General features: G+C 39.8%; 1 pseudogene; it reads left to right on the top strand.

Annotated features, from left to right (window-relative positions):
* Positions 1-262: 262 nt before the first annotated feature.
* LOC114258812 (BRASSINOSTEROID INSENSITIVE 1-associated receptor kinase 1-like) overlaps positions 263-21,605 on the top strand; it is a 55,762-nt pseudogene continuing 34,419 nt past the window's right edge.

Consider the following 21,605-nt stretch of genomic DNA (forward strand, 5'->3'; position numbering starts at 1 on the left):
TTTTATTGGATAAAATGGCCACAAAAATCTAATTTGAATAATAAAATTGGAAACCACACAATGGAATGCGAGTGCCATGAATTAATAATCCTAATCTTGTGCTATAATCCACTAATCAAACAAGGTCTTGATGTCGTATTTAGTAACTTTGAATTAAGTTGTAGAATTTGAAAATCTTCATGTATTAGTGTTAGTCTGTTAGACAATTTAGTAGCTTACCTCCTCTTGAGAATTGTTTTGGTTGATGATGTTTGTTAGAATTATGGTGAAAGTGAAATATTGTATTAAGATTGATATAACTATTACAAGTGGTACCCTAGTTATAGGGTTGTATAGACTGATCAATGAAGAAACGTAGAGTGCTAATCATTTAATAACTTAAGCAAGGAAAGAGGTAAATATAGGAGTAGAATACCTTGGAAAGATTCTCTAACAATGTAATGCATTTGACAAGTACCTGATGATTGCCTCTTTCATGAAGAACATGTGATGCCTTGAATGCGCTGAAGATCAAATTAGCTAATACTAATAATTTTCTGCAAAATTGGGATGCTACACTTGTCAATCCCTGCACTTGGTTTAACGTAACATGCAACAATGAGAACAGCATTTCAAGAGTGTAAGTTGCTAACATCTGCGACAATTCTTATGGTATAAGTTGCTATTTGAAACTATTGTTGCTTTCATACTACCATTTTCAGTGGTGTGATAGATGATGAATTTTGCTTCTATTTGTGTACACCCAGTGATCTTATAAATGCAAACTTGTCTGGTCAACTGGTTCCACAACTTGGACTGCTACCGAATTTGCAGTACTTGTAAGTCGTACTTCAGCACTACTTTAGCTCATACTAATTTATCACTTGTTTCATAAACTTTAGTCTTATTCTTATATCTACCTTTTGAGAATATGAGGATTTACTTTAAAGATGATACCTGTGTATTAAAGTTTCAATAACATGAACTTTGGTAACTCTTTGAAAGTCTTAATAGTTGATTGTGCAATGTAAGCTTCTTATTACTGATTGCATAAGCTAATAAACTGTCACCCCCCAAGCTCCGTTACAACGCCGCACACTCAATTAAGTGAGCATGCAAGGCTAAGAGTCCAACACATAACCAACACTATAAAATACTCAAATTAAATCCTTAATTATCATAATGCTAATATCCATAAAAATAGATAATTCTTATCATATGAAATTGTTCACCAAGTCCACTAATATAATCCACTAACAAAATAATAATCCAAGTACTTAAATCATAGTCCTACTCTTGGCACTCCCACAAGTAAAAACCTTGCGCAGCTCTACTCCTCAAAATGTGGAAAAAAAAAATAATAAAATAAGGGTAAGGTAGATAGCCTAGTAAATAACCAACCATCACTGCTAGCTGAATCAAGTATACAAAAAAAAAAAAATAGTCACTAACAAATAAATATAATTTTTTTTACAATTCAATAAATGAACAATTATTTGTAAGATCGTTTCGTAGCTAAAAATAAACAATGTACAATACATTTTACTTGAAAAGCCAACAAGATAATTCAAAGTAAATTCGTTGTTCAAATCGATGGTTCAATATTCAGATGGTTCAATGATGCGATTCACAAAACCCAAGTCTTGGTGACTACGGTCACTTAGTCTGTGACAAGGCCCAGAACCACACATAGGCCGGTGGTAAAGCCCCAAAAGAAACTAGCTCTGTGCCAATAAATAACCCCCATTGGCTAGGGTCTAAATCGTAGTCAGACTATAGTGATGTTCAAAATTCAAACAATACACAACTTTTACATAAAATATTTGATATTTTCAAAATAAACCTTTGGTACAATTTTCAGACTAGTTTCACAAAATATTCAAATAATTTTCATAATAATATTTAATGTTGTTTTATAATTGACCCATATTTTATTTAAAGAGAACATGAAGGTTATAAATAAATATTTATAATTTTAAATGATTCAATAGGAATAAAAATGAACCAACAGGGATAGAAGGTTACTTACCTCAAACACTTAAAAAAAAATATTTCCCAAGCTAATCTAAAATTACCAAGATCCACCTCAATCTCACAAACCTAATAAAATATTACACAACATAAACAATTATTAGTGATCACCATAATGCATCCATCATTCTTTTATTTATGATAGAAAAAGCTAATCCTATAGTCTATCAGTAATTCCCAAACCTCAGCATTGAAACAGAGCCACTAGGGCTTGAACAATTTTTTCAAAACTTACATTATTCTATTGTTGTTTATAAACATACATAATTTTTAATTACTACCAGTCAAACTTGCATCCCAAAATTACACCACCATTAACCTTAACTTATCACATATCAATACTAAAATATAAACCATCCAAACGGAATGCAAAAAAATACACTCTAAAGTCGGGCAAACCGACACCCCCAACATAGACTATATCAATATATTTATATAATCATATATGCCCAAAAAAATCATCTAATGATATATTGACACTAAATTCATAGATAGGAATACAATAAAATAAATCTTACTTAAGTGATGAATAAAGCAAAACCACCACTCTATGAATCCTCCCTCTTCTCTCTTTTTTATTATTATTTTTTTTTTTGTTTTCTTCTACTTTTCAAACCCTTGAGCAACAGCCTCCAAACCTTCCACAACACTTTCACGAGGCTCTGTTTTCTTTTCTCTTTTTTTTCTTTTGTTTTTCTTCTTTACATAAAGGGTTATTAACCTAATTTCTTAGAATTATTAAATTACCCGTACAAATTAATTTAACTACTACTTTATCCAAAAATAATTCTACATATAACTTGGGTTTTACATAAACGTAACAAGTTTTGGGTCATAAACTTCTTCCCTCTCTATAGTTGTTAACAAAAATATAATTCAATTTTATTTTTGGCGATATTCTGATGTGGAGAAATAATAATGTGCATTGACAAAAATTAACTCTGCTTTGGTGGAACTCAATTACTTTCTATATGTCGTAGTTTTTGAATCCTCCGTTGAATCTTTCATTGTGCTGTATTTAACACACTTGAGACCTTAGTTTCATTCCCTCGATTTGGCTATCTGGATATCATCATTTTATGTATAAAGACAACCTTGAAAACATGCTATTCCACACATACATGCACATGATAATGGAGAATACATGATATACATGATATTGTTCAGCTTTTTTGGTTAAAAAGGAACAAATGACTAAAGGGGCATATTCTTGTGCTTTGAATGATTTGGGATACCTCTGATTGGGGCATTCTTAGGTGAGTTCATGTTTAGTGTTTTATTGGTTGCCGTTGTAACCCCCTGCAAAAATAAATAAATAAATAAATCAGTCTATTGCAATGCTAGCTTTTGGAGTTGTTAGTTATTATCTATTCCTATTATACTTACGACTCTTATATTCTTGTACACCTAGGTTTCTTGTACACCTAGGTTTCTTGGCCTATATATATAGGCTTCTCCTATTGTAATTGATAGATTGAATATATAAAATACATAATATTTTCCCCTCTCTCTACTAATCTAACATGGTATCAGAGCCTAGGATTTTCTTCTAGCCTCCTCTTCGTCTTCATTACCTTCTCTAGCTGATTGATTCATTCTCACGCTGGTTTTTGTGTATCTCGTCCTTTCCTGTTTCAATGATTGGCCTATACGATCATCTTTGTCTCTTCAAGACGAAGCCAACGCCATCCGAATCATCTCCACGCGCCGCCAAACCCGCCGCCAGTCTTCTACACACATTTACGCGCCTCTACTCCAATCATGAGCTATCTTGCGCCGCGGCCTCGCCTGCTAACGTGAGCCGCGTGTTATGATGTCATCGCTGACGTTAGCCCTAGTTAACTGTGCGCTGTTGCTGCTTCTTGCTAATGTGAGCCGCATGTTCTAACATCATCGCTGACGTCAGCCTTGGTTGACTGTGCGCCGCTGCTATTTCTTGCTATCATGCGCCGCGCGCACCTTTGCTAACGTGCGCCATGCGTTTCTAACGTCAGCCCTCCTTGCTGTGACGTCAGCCCTAGTGTTGGTACTCCTTTTTTGGTCAAACAACTTTGACTAGCCACTTTACTACCTTTCTGGTTGTGTTTTTGGCCTCGTTCAGACCATATCCTACCTATTTTTAGCCTCCTAAATCCGTTGGTGTGTTCTATTTTGGCAAAATCGGCCTCTAAAAGCACCATCTTCTTTTTTTTACACTGTTTGAGCATTATGGATCGTACCGAGCATATCCACTCTGTTTCTGTTATCCTTGATGGGTCAAATTATTTTAGTTGGGCCCAAGCTCTCTCTAGCTTCATCAAAAGGAAATGCCTTTGGCGCATTATTACTGGTGCTCTTCTCAAACCTAACCAAAAAGCGGATGAGACTGACTCTGCATTCGATGACCATCTTGACGAATGGGAAAGTAAGAATTATCAAATTATCACCTGGTTCTGAGCTACCTTAGTTCCCTTTATTCATCTCCAGTTTGGCCGGTTCCAAGATGATGCTCAAATTACTTCCTTTGCCAAAGCAATTTGGGATTTCTTGAGGGGCCGTTATCAGACCACTAGCCATGCTCATCAATATCAACTATTACAGACTCTTCATCACATACGCCAGGCACCTGATCAGTCTATCAACGAATTCTTATCCCAGATGTCGTTTGTTTGGAACCAGCTAGCTCTTTCTGAGCCTACATAGGCATATTCTGAGGATGCATAGCTGTTTATTACTTATTAGAATCATCAGTGCTATTACAGTTCCTTATGGCTCTTTATAACACTTTTGAGCATGTACGTGCTTCATTGCTCCATCGTTTGCCCTTGCCCACTTTAGAGCAAGCCATTACTGAACTATTATAAGAGGAGACTCGATTTGGGACTCTCAAATCTTAGCACATGGATTCCCTTTTTACTACGCTAGGCGATAAGAGAAGTGCCCAAGAAGAAGCAGAACCCAGTAGTGGAACGACGGTCAGTAGGATCCCCTGCCCAATCTGCATCAGAAAAGGCATGAAGTTGTTGAGAAGACTATGCGGAGTAGTGAAGACAATGAAACAAAGTGCCTTTGAGATAGCGCAAAATGCGAATCAGAGCATCGTAGTATGGAGAACTAGGGGCAACCATGAAATGATTGATAATGTGAACAGCATAAGCAATATCTGGAGGAGTAACCTTGAGATAAACAAGACTGTCAACTAGCTGATGATATTTGGTGGCATCAGACAATAAGGAACCTTCAAGAGGTGTAAGACGAGTCTGAGGATCAATAGGAGTAGTGGCAGCCTTGCAATTGGTAAGGCCAGGATGAGCCAAGAGATTAGAAGTATACTTGGTCTGGGTAAAAAAGTAACCAGATGAATCTTGAGAGATTTCCAAGCCAAGGAAGTAGCTAAGCAAACCCAAATCTTTCATCTAAAACTGGCGACAGAGAAGTTGTTGGAGACTAGAAATACCTGCGGGGTCATCTTCAATGACAATCATATCATCCACATAGAGGAGAAGGAGAATAGTACCACGCTCCGTCTTACAAATAAACAAGGTAAAATCATGGGCACTGGAAGAAAAGCCAAAGTCACAAATGGTAGAGCTGAACTTGGCAAACTAAGCACGTGGAGCTTGTTTCAAACCATACAAAGCACGACGAAGTTTGTAGACTTTGTTTCATGGAATAGAAGAACCACGAGAGGTTGTATATAAACTTCCTCAGTGAGATCACCATTGAGGAATGCATTCTTGACATCCATCTGATAAAGACTCTAGTGGCGAGCAGCAACCACTGCAAGTAAGCTGTGAACGGAAGTAAGACGAGCAACATGAGCAAATGTTTCTTCATAGTCAATGCCATACTCTTGAGTAAACCCTCGGGCGACAAGGTGAGCTTTGTAACGCTCAATGGAACCGTCAGAATGAGTTTTAAGCTTGTAAACCCATTTGCAACTAACAATATTCTTGCCAAGAGGAAGATCAATCACATCCCAGGTATGAGTTTTATTGAAAGCCTGCAGTTCATTAGTCATGGCTTGTTGCCAAAGAGGATTAGAATAAGCTTCTTGATAGGAAGTAGGTTAATGAGAGGAAAAGGCAGTGGAACCAACAATATAATCACGGAGAAGAACAGAAGGTTGCCTTACCCGTGCGGAATGATGCTATGGTAGAGGAGAAACCTCAATAGAAGAAGGTGTAGGACCATCAGCAGACATAGGATCCTCAGGATGGACAATAGGCGTAGGCGGTTGTGAAAGCATGAGTCAGAATTTGCATCAAAGTCATCAGAAAACAAGTCTATAGAGAGATCAGTAAAGATCGGTGAGTGGGTGGACTGTGGTAAGTGAAAATTGGAGAGATTTGAGAACATTTTGTGTTCCCAGAAGACCACATGATGGGAAATACAAAGTCGCTTGGAGATAGGATCCTAACAACGATACCCTTTATGTTCATGTTTTTGGCACAATCTTCTCTATAGCTTCATGCCTTTTCTAATGCAGTTTGGGCGGGGGATCCTACTGACCGTCATTCCACTACTGGGTTATGCTTCTTCTTGGGCACCTCTCTTATCGCCTGGCGTAGTAAGAAACAAATTCTTGTTGCTCGTTCTAGTACCAAGGCTGAGTATCGTGCTCTTGCTGACACTACTCAGGAGCGTGTGTGGCTTTGTTGGCTTCATTCTGATTTGGGAGTTTCCCATTCTTCTGCCACCAATCTTTATTGTGACAACCAGAGTGCTATTCAGATTGCACATAATGATGTTTTCCATGATCGCACCAAGCATATTGAGATAGATTGCCACTTCATACGCCAGCATGTTACTTGGCGCACTGTTTGTCTTCTCTTTGTTACCTCTGCTAAGCAGACCGCCGACCTCTTCGCCAAAGCTCATCATCCAGGATGCTTCTATGATCTTCTCGCCAAGCTCAAGTTACTATCTACCTTACCACCTTGAGCTTGAGGGGGGGTGTTAGTTGTTATCTAGTCCTATTATACTTAGGACTCTTGTATTCTTGTATACCTAGGTTTCCTATACACCTAGGTTTCTTGGCCTATATATACAAGCTTCTCCTATTGTAATTGATAGATTGAATATATAAAATACATAATATTTTTCTCTCTCTCTACTATTCTAACAGGAGTCATGTACAACTTCATTTGCAAAAGAGCTAAATATGTTTTGACTTCCCTTTAAAGCATTTGTCTTGACTTCTTGGTTAATATTTTGTACTGATTGTGATCATGTGCATCTTTTACTTTGATGAAATAACTAACCTGTAGAAAGAAACTCCAGTTTCCTAGCAGCTTATTGTGTTAGGTTATCTTTTAAAAATAAGTGGTTCGTAGTTGGTGGCTTGAGCCCTTTTCTGTTCCCCTTGTATTCATTATCTTGATATTGCTGCACAATTTTTCTCCCATTAATAACATGATCATCTTTTGTTTGTCCCTTTGGTTTGCGTATTATTAACATGTTTCTTGATAGGGAACTTTATAGCAACAACATAAGTGGAAGAATTCCTATTGAGCTTGGCAATTTGACAAGTTTGGTGAGCTTGGATCTTTTCTTGAACAATTTGAGTGGTATCATCCCTGACACATTGGGCAGGCTTCAGAAATTACGTTTCATGTATGAATTACATATCCTCCATCTTTTTTACTTCTGTTATTAAATTTATTGTGCATCTATTCAGGCTTACTTTTATTGTATTTCAGTTTACTTATTACAAGGTTTTCTCAAAATTGGGTTGCTTATGCGTTGATATATGGGAATATGGATATAGTGGCTTTGTTTTAGTTTTTGAGTGATTTCTTAAAGAATATACTCTCATGATTTCTCTTTCTTTTTTATTTTTATTTTTTTATGTATATTTAGAAAAATGCATGAAAACAAATTATTCAAGTTATTCAGTCCAAGATATTGCATGTTTGATTGAAATCAACCCCAAAGATGGAAATCCCATTATTGTCAAGATGTCTAGATTAATATACAGTAGGGCCTATAAAGACTAGGTATTTTGGTGATAAATGCATTGATTTTTACTTTTTCTTAGTAAAATTATTAAAATGCATACAGATCAATGATTAAGAAATAGCATCTTCTTGATAATGGCAAACAGTGCCGAAGGGCTATTTGTTTTAATCATATGTTACTTTATTATTGCATCTACTAGTTGTTTGTACATTGCAGATCAACTTTCATCCGAAATTGGATTATATTGCACAGAGGGCTCTGATTGATCACATATTGCATGTATTTTGTGCATCTACTAGCGTTGATCAGCCATGTCCCTAGGAATTTTATTGATATACCATTTTGATTGTTTGGAATGTACTGATGCTTGGTCCTTGTATTTATTTGCGAGGATAGACGGCTTAACAACAACACTTTGTCTAGAACTATTCCTATGTCATTGACTACTATCAGTTCACTTCAATTCCTGTGAGTACCAAGTTGATGTGTTCTTTATTTTGCTTTTTTGGTGAATAATGAAGGTTTTTCTTTTTTTGTTTCTTTTTTTGATTAGCTTTATTTGGCATAAACTAACTACAAGAATCTGATATGGCTTCTTTCCATTTGGTATACAGTGATCTTTCAAACAATCACTTAACAGGAGTTGTCCCAATTAATAGCTCCTTTCAACTTTTTACTTTCGACAGGTTTGTTGCTGGTAACATCATTTTCCATACTAGTGGAGTCGGGTGACTCATCTAGACATATGCTGACCGCTATTCTTTCATTTTTCGATTTTCAAAATAATAATGTAACAATTCCTCAAATCTTTAATTATAAACTTCATTCCATGCTGCCTGTTCAGACCATGTCGCAGGTGACTTGGCTGGTTTTTTAATTTGTCTTTCTAACTTAATGTACATTATTGCTTTTGAAAGCAACTATACCAAAATAAAATTGTATGTCAGGTCAATTCCTTAACCAGTATGTATAGGTTCTAGTTTCCCCACATATTTATTATGATGCACAACCAATACTTATTTTCCTAGGGAAACCTCCATGCTTTGATCTTTTTCATTTGTCTGAGTATCGTTCAATTTTCAGCTTTCTTTAGATTAGCAATTTATTATATGTTGCTAAAGTTAGAATCTAATTTTTCCACTAGACTCTGCGCCTGGATTGTCCAAACCATGGCATTATTTTATTCAATTGAATTGTCTTCTTATCAAAAATTTTAGTTGTGAAGGGAATGCAGTGAACTTACTAATTTCTGATTGCAAATCTTATTCCAATAGGTAGCAGTGCCACTGCAGCCATTGCTGGAGGAGTTGTTGCTGGTGCTGCCCTGTTGTTTTTCACATTTGCTTGGTAGGGCTGGCCCTGAGCTGAGGTGAGGCGACTAAGGCTGTTGCCTCGGGTTCCCAATTTTGAACAAAATTTAGGGCCCCCAACTAGGGGAATGTATCATGTCGTGTTATTTCATAATTATTTCAATATTACCTTAATTCATTTATTTTCATGTTGTCGTATGGTGTTATTTTGATTCGTATCCGATTGATATTTAATGTGAAAACTTTCACTTTTAGTTAAAAGTAACTTAACAAATGTATGTCGAGATTAAAATTTTTCTCACAAGTTGAATTTTATAAAATTTATTTCTACTAAATGAAATTATTCATATAATGTTTGATTTTAATTCAATTGCATTTTTCTAATTAAAAAAATCGTATCTTATTACTATATATTTTTTACTGGATTGACTCTAAAATAGGTAACAAAAAAATACATATCTTAAATGCAAAAAATATATTAGCCTTAATTATTATTTTACATACTTTTATATTCAGTTAGATAGAGTTATATAAAAGATTAAAAATATGTCATGATGTCCTTTAGTGAACATTAAAATATATAACTAATAATTCATGTTATTGAGTCGTCTCATACTTGAATTCATGTTAAAAAATAGTCAACTCTAACCTGCAAATTTTATATATTGTTTGAGTTGTGTCGAAAATTCTCATCCTTACCCCCAATTAATTTTAGTTATTATAACATTGGTAAGCTAAAAAATAAAAATTTGATTCAATTAATTGAGGTTCAACTATTTTATATATATATATATATATGTTATCTAAATTTTGTTAAATTGTAATGCAATAGAAATAAATTTTTATCCTTTTTGTTTTATCCAAACAATTTTATTTTTTTTTTTTGATAATGATATATGAAGGATCCAATTTTAAAAATTCGCCTTAGACCCCTAATAACTCATGGCTCGCCCTGTTGCTTGGTGGCGGCGAAGGAAACCAAAGGATAGCTTCTTTGATGTACCTGGTTAGTGGATAGGGGCAGAGATAGAGAGTAGTCGGGGGGTCACGTGCCCTCTCGGGTTTTGGGCTTCTTTTTTTTGTTTTATTTTTTATACCAAATATAAGGATAATATTTTTTAAAAAATTATAAAAATATTATTTAGAGTGAAATGTCAATGACATTTTTAAATTATGAGAACAATAATGGTTGTTTTGATTGGAAATTAAAAGATTACGATAAGTCATATTATTATCTATGAAAAATTTATAATTTTTTTAATGTAATGGTGATGTCTATTATTATTTACATGCAAGCATAATTAATCTTATTATGAAGATATATAATTTATTGGATTGTTAGTTACATTTGACATGTGAGGTTCACCTTTCATGTGTATCTTTATTATTGGTTGATGATATCACATATCAATGATGACATGGTATTACCATTATATTGATTTTTTACTCAAATTTTATATAAAAAAATTACTTTATCATTATATAATTTATTTTAAGACTTATATTCATAACTTTTTTTGTATTGTCCATGATGCATTAGTTACAAATAACATCATTTTTTTTTTATCTTTCTCAAAGTCAATCGTAAAAATTTATGTGAGATATTTTTTAAAAAAATTTCAATATTATATTTAATAAGTGCCCTCTCTGATTTAATTTTCTAGCTCTGTCATTGTTAGTGGACCAAGTTGAAAATGCCTTAAATTGATTTTTATTTATATATATATATATATATATATTGAACAAGGCTTAAAATGATTGTTACGGTGTTTTATAATGCATTTCCCCTTTCTCTTTGCAACTGAAGAGGGTCTAGAAGTTCATCTAGGACAGCTCAAGAGGTTTTCTCTGCATGAACTACAAGTTGTAACTGATAGTTTTAGCAACATAAATATTCTAGGAAGGGGTGGGTTTGGTAAGGTATACAAAGGGCGTGTTGAAGATTGGCTCAGATCTTCTTTGTCAACAATGGCTGCTATTTGAAGATAAATAAAGAAGCTAGAGATTCAGCCGAGCTACTCATGGTAGGGTGGCTGATCTTGTTGGTGGTTGCCTTTAATGTTGTCGATGGCTTGGCTCTCTTTTTGCATCTATAAATGGGTAGTGAATGGGAGGAGTTTTGAGTGGTGAAAGAAGAGAGTGTGAGAATTACAGAGTGTAAGCAACAAGAGTGAGTGTGAACAAGAGTTGAGTGAGAGTAGTGTCTCCTTCTCCTCTAATGTTGTAATTTTATATTTCTCTCCATATAGTGAAATTCGTTGCCCATGGATGTAGGCGATTTGCCAAACCATGTAAATCTTTATGTGTTCTTGCTTGTGTGCTTTGTGTGTGATTGTTTTCTATCTTCTAGGCATAACAAATTGGTATCAGAGCATTGTTGTGCCAAAACAGAGCATCTGTAACTCTGTTTTTTGTAAACTGAAAAATTTGAAGTTGTCGAAATCAACTTCTGAATATACCAAGAGGTCCGTCTCGACGAGAGGAGTCCAAACCCAAAAAGAACATCCCAAACGGACGTCGGGGTGATCCACACGCGCCAATCAAAGTTCTACGTGTAAAGTCAACTCTGTATCAGGTGACCCACGCGCAGCGAGAGGAAGAAGACGACCATTTGCCTTCAAAACTTATACTTCAAATATTTATTTCGAGGAAATCCAATACCAAGACGAGTCGTGTCCAGGTTGTCAAGGCTTAATTCTTTACTTGCTTTGCTAGAGTCCAAATCCTTGTAGCAACAACTTGCAAATTATTTTTGCAAGACTGCCATGTCATCTCCACATCAGTGCCATGTGTCAACTCAGTCACTGCCATGTCTGAACCACGTGGCTGCCACGTGTCGAGCCACGTAATTGACCACGACAGTGCTACATCAGCGTATCTGCCACGTCATCAATCCCAGGCAGCTGAAAGTTTTAAAATTGCAGGGAGACCCTTGAAATTTTGCTAAATTTCATATCAGCCCCTTATCTTGATATAATTACAATTTAGCCCCAGGAACTTCAATAAATTGTTGTAAGGCCCTTGGATTTGGAGAAATTTCATTGAGGTCCCTGGAAAGGTGGAGAAAGTTCTTTCCTAGCTAAATCAACCATTCTAGACGCAAACCACGGATTCCGTTTTTTGAGATTCGGACTCAAATCTTTAGTGAACTTTTTGGGAGTTTAGAAGTTGTCGTTTTTCAGGCATTTCAAGCATCCGCTATTGTTGTAGTGGAGATTTTTTGAAAAGTCTCAATCGCAGAATCTACAGAAAGGAGATTAGCTGAGTCTACAAGCAACCCCGCACCTACAAGCAGCTCTGGGTGTTGGACCCCTGTGTACCACACTAAATTCGAAGTAGAAAAGTTTGATGGAAGCAGCAACTTCAGCATGTGGAGCTACAAAGTTAAATATATGCTTGTCCAGATGAACCTGCACTTCACTTTGGGAGACAAACTAGATGACTTGGATGAGATAGAATGAGAGAAAGCGAATCTCCTGGCTTGTAGTTCCATCCGACTTTGTCTTTCAAAAGAGAAGAAGTACGCCTTCACAGAATATGATATTGCGAAGGAGCTTTGAAAGGCGCTGGAAGACAAGTTCATGACAAAGAGTATTGAGAACCGACTCTACTTTCGTTTCAACTACAAGAAAGGTATTTCGATGAACGAACACCTGAACAATTTTAAAAAAATTCTTGCCGATTTGAAAAACCTGGATGTTCAAATCGATGATGAAGATAAAGCACTATTATTTTTAAATTCCTTGCCTGACACATATGACCATCTCACCACCACTTTACTGTATGGTAAAGAAAAGATCAAGTATGTTGATGTTTCAAATGCCTTGGTAAATAATGAGTTCAAAAGGAAAGATAAGTCTGCAAATAGGGATTCAACATCAGAGGCATTGATAGTCAGAGGTAGGACGAATAACAGAAGATATATAGGGCGAGGAAAGTCTCGCTCAAAATCCAGAGGGAGATCATCAGACAGAAGACGTCTTGTAAAAGACGAGTGTGTTGTTTGTCACCAAAAGGGGCATTGGCCAAAAGATTGTCCCAATAAAGACAAGAAAGATGAAAAGGTGAACGTTGCACGAGATGAAGATCATGGTGAACGATTAGCCTTCACAATTTCATCACTTGGCCATTCTAATGAATGGATTCTAGATTCCGGATGTTCCTACCACATGTGTCCTAACAAGTAGTGGTTCTCGAGCTTACGAGAGTTCAATGGAGGAGTTGTGCTGATGGGCAACGACTAAGCTTGCCGAGCAAAGGGGATTAGAACAATTCGGTTGAAAATGCATGATAAAATAGTCAGAATTCTTGAAGATGTTTGGTATGTACCAGATTTGACAAAGAATCTCATCTCAGTGGGAGTTTTAAACTCCAAAGGTTATAGAGTAACTGTGGAAAGTGGAGTCCTCAAAGTTGTACGAGGAGCATTGTTGCAATGAAGGGTATTTGTAGACACCCCATTTTTGACCGACCTTGAGACTCAGACGTCACCGATTGAGCGCTTGGTGATGTTGTATAATGTGCTCGTTCAGAAGATTCAGAGTCGCGGCCGTGAGCCCTGCCTCTGGACTTCCGAACCCTTTTCTGTGCCTTGTCTCGGTTTGCGAATCAGACTCGGTTTTCTCTGTTTCTTTTCCTGAGGGGAGGGAGAGGTCCCGTAGACCATCTCTCAATGTCCGTAGGCCACATTTGGTGGCCGTAGGCCATTTTGCCCATTTCGGAGTCCGGTTCCTGGTTTTCGGGACCGTTGGCCGTGTGCCTCGGTTTGGGACCGCTTAACCATCTCCTTTTGCTCCGGTTTTTGGCATACGTCTTATTTAATCCCTTTTGAGGGACACTAGGGTCTGAGAAACCCACTTCGTGGCCGAACGCCACTTTCGGTGCTTGACAGCCCATTTTCGGGACCTCGAACTGCGTGTTTTGGTCCCCGAGCTTTTGTTTTGCAACGGTTTTCGTTCATTTTTGGCAGGTACCTCTGTTTTATCACTGGAGAGGTCACTGAAGGGTGGGAGGCCAGCAATTGTTGCAGCAACCAGTTATCTCTCCTTCGGAGCCTCCCGGCGCCCGTTTTTCCAACTTCCGGGCTAATGTTGAATACCTTGGAGTTAATGTTGCCAACTTTCAACCACATATCTGTGATCTACACACATGGGAGGCCCCTAAAAGTTGGTGGCCGGCCATTAAGGTTACCTGACCCTTTTGACCCCTTTCTTCCGGGCTAATGTTGAACCCCTTGGGCCCACATTCTTGAACTTTCAACCACATATCTGTGATCTACACCTGAGAGGCCCCTAAAAGTTCATGGCCGGCCAGTAATTCAACTTGACCCTTTTGACCCCCTCTTTCCGAGCCAATGTTGAACCCCTTGGACCCACTTTCTCGGACTTTTAACTACATGGTTGTGTTGTACACACATAGGAGTACCTCACTAGTTGCTGGCCGGCCAGAAAATATGATTGAACCTTTTGACCCCTAGCCGGCCGGCTAGGGGGTGTGGCCGGCCGGCCACCTGCAACAAAAGTGATAGGCCGGCCGTGTTCCTTGCACTGTGCACTTTACAGCTGTGGGGCAATATCCCCCAGACAAGATATTTATCCGGGGGATATTTTGTGGGGGAATTTTGCTCTCCTTTTCCCCCACCTTTACACCCCCTTTTGAACCCTTATAACCAGCTGGTGGCTTCACTTACAAGGGTTAGAAAAACTCTCCTTCAAGCATCCATACAAAACTCCATCTCCATAGCTCTCAATTCTTTGAAAAACCCTAACTCCCTAACCATCATTCCTTCTACACCACCAAGCTCTACCACCACCACCTCATTTCCAGCAACAAGCAAGGTTTCTCAAAGGCCAAAGAAGCTGCAAATTCATCCAAGAAGCAACAAAAGTTTGAGTCTTCAAGGGTAAGTAATACTTTTACCCTTTTGACCCTTTTTCTTGATGTATTTGTAAGCCCCACTTACTTTTTGTTTCAAGCTCCGGCCCTAACTGAAAAGGGCCCTATTTTGAGCTCATCTTCACTTTTCATTGAGGGCTCAACCCTATTTGAGCCCTCCATAATACACTTGCTTCATTGATCCTCTTGTATGTCATGATTTTGCATGCTATTTTTGGCCCATGAGCAATCTGTTTTTGAGCATGTTGTAAACTGACATTAGGCTTATTTTGATCCCCTCTTCAACATTGGAGAAGGGCTCAACATTTTTTGGTGTTTCCATGTGTCACTTATAGTTATATCCCCTATTTGGCCCCATTTTTGCATAAATTGGCAGCCCTCTTTGCTTCTGTTTTTGGACCTTGGTCCGAACTGAAAGTGGCCTTATTTTGGCCTATACTTCATGTTTCATTAACACTTTTTTTCTGTTTGGTGATTATTTTGTATACTTCATGTTATAGTACCTTTTGAGCCTTGTCTTGCATCACATTTTTGGCATATTTGTATACTGATTTGAGGTCTTCCATATACTGTAAATATTCATATTTTTAGTTCCTCTTCAGTGTTGTAGAAGGAAATTTTTCAGTTTGGGTTTTTCTTATACCACTTGCTTCATTACCCCTCTTTTGGCCCCTATTCTTGCATGCCATTTTTGCCATACCTATGCTTCCTGTTTGGCCATGTTTATAACTGTGAAAGTGCATCTTTTGGGACTGTCTAGCTTCTGTCTTTGCATTACATGTCCATATTGTGCATGTTTAGCATAGCTACAGGCCATTTCCGGTGCCTAAATTCGCATTTCAGGACATTTCCTTGCATTTCATGTCATTTCGCTTCATTTCGGGACTGTTTTCCCCCATATTTTAATGCTGAAATTCCACTAGCATGCTTGCATATCATTTTTGCCATGTTTCATCACATTTTGCCATCGCCTCGGTTTGCGTGCCCGTGTGCAAGCATTTCGAGGCACTTCATTTTTATCCGCAGGCATCCTATGTGAGTGTGGCTGAGGCTCACTCATGTTGGTATAAGCCCATTTGTCATTTTCTTGTCATTTCATCACATTTTGCCATCGCCTCGGTTTGCGTGCCCGTGTGCACGCATTTCGAGGCACTTCATTTTTATCCGCCGGCATCCTATGTGAGTGTGGCTGAGGCTCACTCATGTTGGTATAAGCCCATTTGTCCATTCCATGTCATTTCATCACATTTTGCCATCGCCTCGGTTTGCGTGCCCGTGTGCACGCATTTCGAGGCACTTCATTTTTATCCGCCGGCATCCTATGTGAGTGTGGCTGAGGCTCACTCATGTTGGTATAAGCCCATTTGTCCATTCCATGTCATTTCATTGCATTCCTCCATCGCCTCGGTTTGCGTGCCCGTGTGCACGCATTTCGAGGCACTTCATTTTTACCCGCCAACATCCTATGTGAGTGTGGCTGAGGCTCACTCATGTTGGTATAAGCCCTTTTGTCATTTCCTTGTCATTTTCATAACATTCCGTCATCGCCTCGGTTTGCGTGCCCGTGTGCACGCATTTCGAGGCATCTCATTTTCACACATATCATCTCCTAGGTTTGCGTGCCCGCGTGCACGTATTTCGAGACACATATCATCGCCTCGGTTTGCGTGCCCGCGTGCACGTATTTCGAGACACATATCATTGCCTCGGTTTGCGTGCCCGCGTGCACGTATTTTGAGACACATATCATCGCCTCGGTTTGCGTACCCGCGTGCACGTATTTCGAGACACATATCATCGCCTCGATTTGCGTGCCCACGTGTATGTATTTCGAGACACATATCATCGCCTCGATTTGCGTGCCCGCGTGTACGTATTTCGAGACACATATCATGGCCTCGGTCTGCGTGCCCGCATGTACGTATTTCGAGACACATATCATCGCCTCGGTTTGCGTGCCCACGTGCACTTATTTCGAGACACACATCATCGCCTCGGTTTACGTGCCCGTGTGCACGCATTTCGAGGCATCTCATTTTCATATCATTTGCATTATTTCTGCCATTTTCTCGGTTTGCGCGCCCGTGTGCACGTATTTCGAGGCATCTCATTTCTATAACATTGTGTATGTTAGGATTGTATCTTAGCTGCATTTCATGCATGTCATTGCTTCATGTCCGGAATAGGAGTTAGCCTGGGCACGGGAAACGAGGTACATTTCGTACTCCGAGTGACGGAATGTGTCTCAATTCCCCAGTCACCGACACTCCGGATTATCCATGATGGAGTTTGGTTTTAGCTGTAGTTTCATGTGCATTCATCCTATATTGAGTTGTGCATTTCGACTCCTCGGCCATCATGCCTCGGTATGCGTGATTGGTGGCACGAGGATCGAGACATGCATATATTTGTGCAAATACATTGCTATGCCCCTTTCCTGCTCTCTGTTGCAGCAAAACCAGGAATCAGCAACCTTTTGGGGCTTGGCACGCATTTCAAGAACAGGTGTAAACAGAGGCTAATTGGGGCATTCCGGTGGATTTCCGCGCAAGACAATCCGGACATGCATCATCCATCAGAAGCAAGGCAGTCCCTGGCTTGCACGCCAGTTTTATTTGCTTTCTTAGTTAATTCTTTAATTAATTAGAATTTTATAATATTTCGGACTGTAATATTCTTTTATTCGGGACTGTAATATTTGGACTGTATATTTATTCGGACCCTCTCTGCGAGGGCACAACTGTAATAAGTGTGGGTGAGTGTGATGTATGTCTTCCAACCCCACGTCTTTCTCCCTTTTATTTATCCGCTTATGATGGTTAGATTAGGGCATGTTTAAATTAGCATACAGTATGACGGCATGTTTTGCATTCATTCATTTGTATTGCATGCACCAGGCTCGGCGCACCATACTAACTGCATCGTACTTTCAATTCCAAGTTGAATACATGGTAGTTGTAGCATTTCATATACCATCTTAGAATAGCCGAGCCTGCTATAGTTGCATTTTGCATGTGTTGCATTAGACATTTCTGTATACTTAGGATTCATGCATGATTTCTAATAAGTGTCTATTTTGGCTTGGAGTACTCGGTAAGTTTTTATGCTTTAGCATCCTTGCATGCGTGTGAGTACTGCCACGAATAGCATGTTTACCATGAGGCTATGTGCTTATCTGATATAACTGCCTGAATGCCTGTGGGTGAAGGTTGGGTTATCTGAATTGGAATAAATCATCAATTGTTTCAAGCCTACCTGCGGGTAGCAAACCATTTTAAAAAAAAAACAAGCATGAAATGTTTTGTTCCAATTCGGGTGACCCGGTCTATACTTGTATGCTGTGCGCATCACATAGTAACCTAGGCTAATAAACCGGAATAAGAACTCACAATGTTTTCAAAACTAGATATCATGGTTAGTAGAGGCCGGTCTATGACCGGGCGAGCGGGGGTGCTCACGAAGTGACCTTCCCCAATCGTACCCAAGTTCCCGAGCCGAGGCAACTTTGGTGATGACGGACACGTGGCCTTTTGGCACCGAGTCAGGGTTTCCTAAATTTCCCAAAATAAAATATTTAGGTGGCGACTCTGTATCTGGCAAAGCAGTCCATGTTTGGCACTACTTTTTCAAAAAATCAGTTTCTCAAAACGATTTGCCGGATTTGGACTCTTTGGTTCAGATTAGGAACCGTGACATTTCAAGAGTCCGAGCTGTAGTGACCCCAAATGAACAGAACGGGAGCTAACCCTCCCGGGGCGTTCGGGGGACGTCTACAGTTTCTGGCGACTCCGCTGGGGATTTAGAGAACTTGACTCGAACTCATGATATCTGTTTTTGACTACACATGTGCGTTTCTTTGCATTGCATTTGCATTGGTGCGCCTAGGACACCGTGTTTGCCATCTGCTATTCCTGAACGGTTTGCCGGAGGCTTGTCTTGTCAAGGCATGACCATAAGGCTGACTGGTTGTGGGCTCTGCCAGCATGGGAACACAAACCCCGGTTTTACCGGGGCACCCTCTTTGACCATTCGACCTAGTGCATATTCGGATCCATAGTGACCATTCCAAATTAGGACAGGTTGCTTACCCGTTTATAGGTTGTTTGAAACCGCTGTGTGTGTAATGAAACCCTAGCTCCTGACACAATAGGACAGGAAAACCCTACCCCAACATAGGGGTGTTTTGGCTCTCACTTATCTGTTATGTGCTTTAGAGTGCGTCTCTACAGGAATGCATGTATCAGTATATGAGTTTGGGCATCAAGCCTGCGGGCTTCAACTCAGTATTGTCAGTATCAGGCCTGCGGGCATCAGTTCAATATATGAGTTTGAGTATCAAGCCTGCGGGCATCAGTTCAGTACCGTCAGCATCAGGCCTGCGGGCATCAGTTCAGTATTATGGGTATCAGGCCTGCGGGCATCAGCCAGTATTTGAGGATTAGTTATCTGCGGATATCAGATTCTGTTTTAGGGAACAATGATACAGGGATAATAATCAGTGTTAGAGGACAGTGTGTATTCAGCTTATTGACTGTGTGTTGATTATGCCCGACTGTGTGTCTTGCATTTTATTTTAAGCTGTTGTGCTGTCCGTTTATCTGTTTATTTATTTCCTTTTCGCTTTATTTATCTTTTGCTAGGTCAGTTTTAGCACAATTGCTTCCAACCCAGCAGGCATTCCCCAAGCACCTTGGACACGAGGTCGTCGACTCCATCGATCTGAGGATCTAATCGACGGACAGCCAGTGTTCCATTCTCTACCCCCTGTTACCAAAAGGAAGTCGAAAAGGCGCAGTGTGTCAGAACAGAGGTTGTCAGAGCAGTGGGTTACTTCATCAGAGGACTATAGAACTGAGGTCTCAATTACTGCTGTAGAAATAGACATACCAGTTAGACAGATGGATCAACAGAATACATCAGGGATGGAGGCTCTAATGCGCCAGATGCAGGAGAGCATGAGACAGATGCATGATGATGCCACCCGTCAAACGGAGTTTTCCAAACAGCAGGCCGCGATCATGGCCCAACAGGCCGAACTAATCACCAAATTGCAACAGCAGAATACAGCATCTGCTTCACATCAAATCCCTCCTCCGGCAGGAGCCCCAATACCTGAGCAGGCACCTGTTGTTCAGAACGCTCCTCCGAACACCCAGAATACTGTACCGACTGTCCAAAATTTACAAGAGGACACGAGTCTTCCAACGGGGCCAGCTCCACCCCCGCTTCCACCACAACTGTCCAAGGTCCATACATCCAATCACCCGGACTCTCCATTCGAGGTCGAGGTTGATCATACAGCTCTGAAATTGAGCAAACTGGAGAAGCTCTTCAAGAAATCCCAAGGGGTCAAGGCTATGCCGGATATCGGAGATGGATATACCGAGGAGGCCGTAACACTCCCCGATAGGTTCAAAATGCCACAAATCGACCGTTTTGATGGGACCGGCGACCCCATGGTCCATATCCGATTGTTTGCAGATGTCTTGCGGCCAATGGGCCTAACACGACCACAGAAGCTCTCACTATTCGGCCGAACCCTGTCGGGTGTGGCCTCCCATTGGTACGCAAGATTACAAGATGAAGTGAAGAAGAATTGGGATGAAATGGCTGAGGCCTTTGTCACACAATATTCATACAACACTCAGATCGAGATCACAACCCGCGATCTTGAAACGACAAGGCAAGAACCCAAGGAATCTTTCTCGGACTTTGTGATCCGATGGAGGGCAAAGGCATCAACAATGACTTTAAGGTCCACAGACAAAGATCAAATCCGGATGATTGTGCGCAATCTCCACCCAAAACTGATGCTGAGGATGATTGTAGTTCCCTTCCCTACTTTCGCAGATTTACATGATATGGGGGTGCAAATCGAAGACGCAATGAAACAAGGTCTGTTTGACCACGACAGGGAACAACCGAGGAGGACCTTTAACCGTAACAACAATGCGGGCCCGAGTGGCGCTGCAAATACGAGAGCCTCGGAAGTTGGTATGGTCACCACCACTCCCCCTCCCCCTCCAAGGCCCATGACTGCCACACCCTTCTCCGGCGCGTCCGGAAGCAACACACAAGCCAACAGATTCCAACCACGAGGCCAAAGAACCTTTACCCCACTATATATGCCTCTGACCAAAGTTCTGGGAATACTGATCAGAAAGAATCATTTAAAACCCCTGGAACCAAAGCCATTGCCAAATCCACTCCCCCCCTCTTACGACCCATCAAAATACTGTGCATACCACCAACAACACGGTCATGACACCGACCGTTGTTACAGATTGCATCATGAGATCCAAGATCTTATTGACAAACAAGTGATCGCACCTCCTGATAAACCCAATGTCACCACCAACCCTCTCCCACCACATAACCAAGCTCCTCCTCCAAAAAAGAATTAACTTTATCCAGACTGGGGTCGCATCTTACGATCCTAGCATCTATATT

This window comes from Camellia sinensis, chromosome 2, assembly GCF_055761805.1.
Source record: "Camellia sinensis isolate YWXY chromosome 2, ASM5576180v1, whole genome shotgun sequence".
Lineage (NCBI taxonomy): Eukaryota > Viridiplantae > Streptophyta > Magnoliopsida > Ericales > Theaceae > Camellia > Camellia sinensis.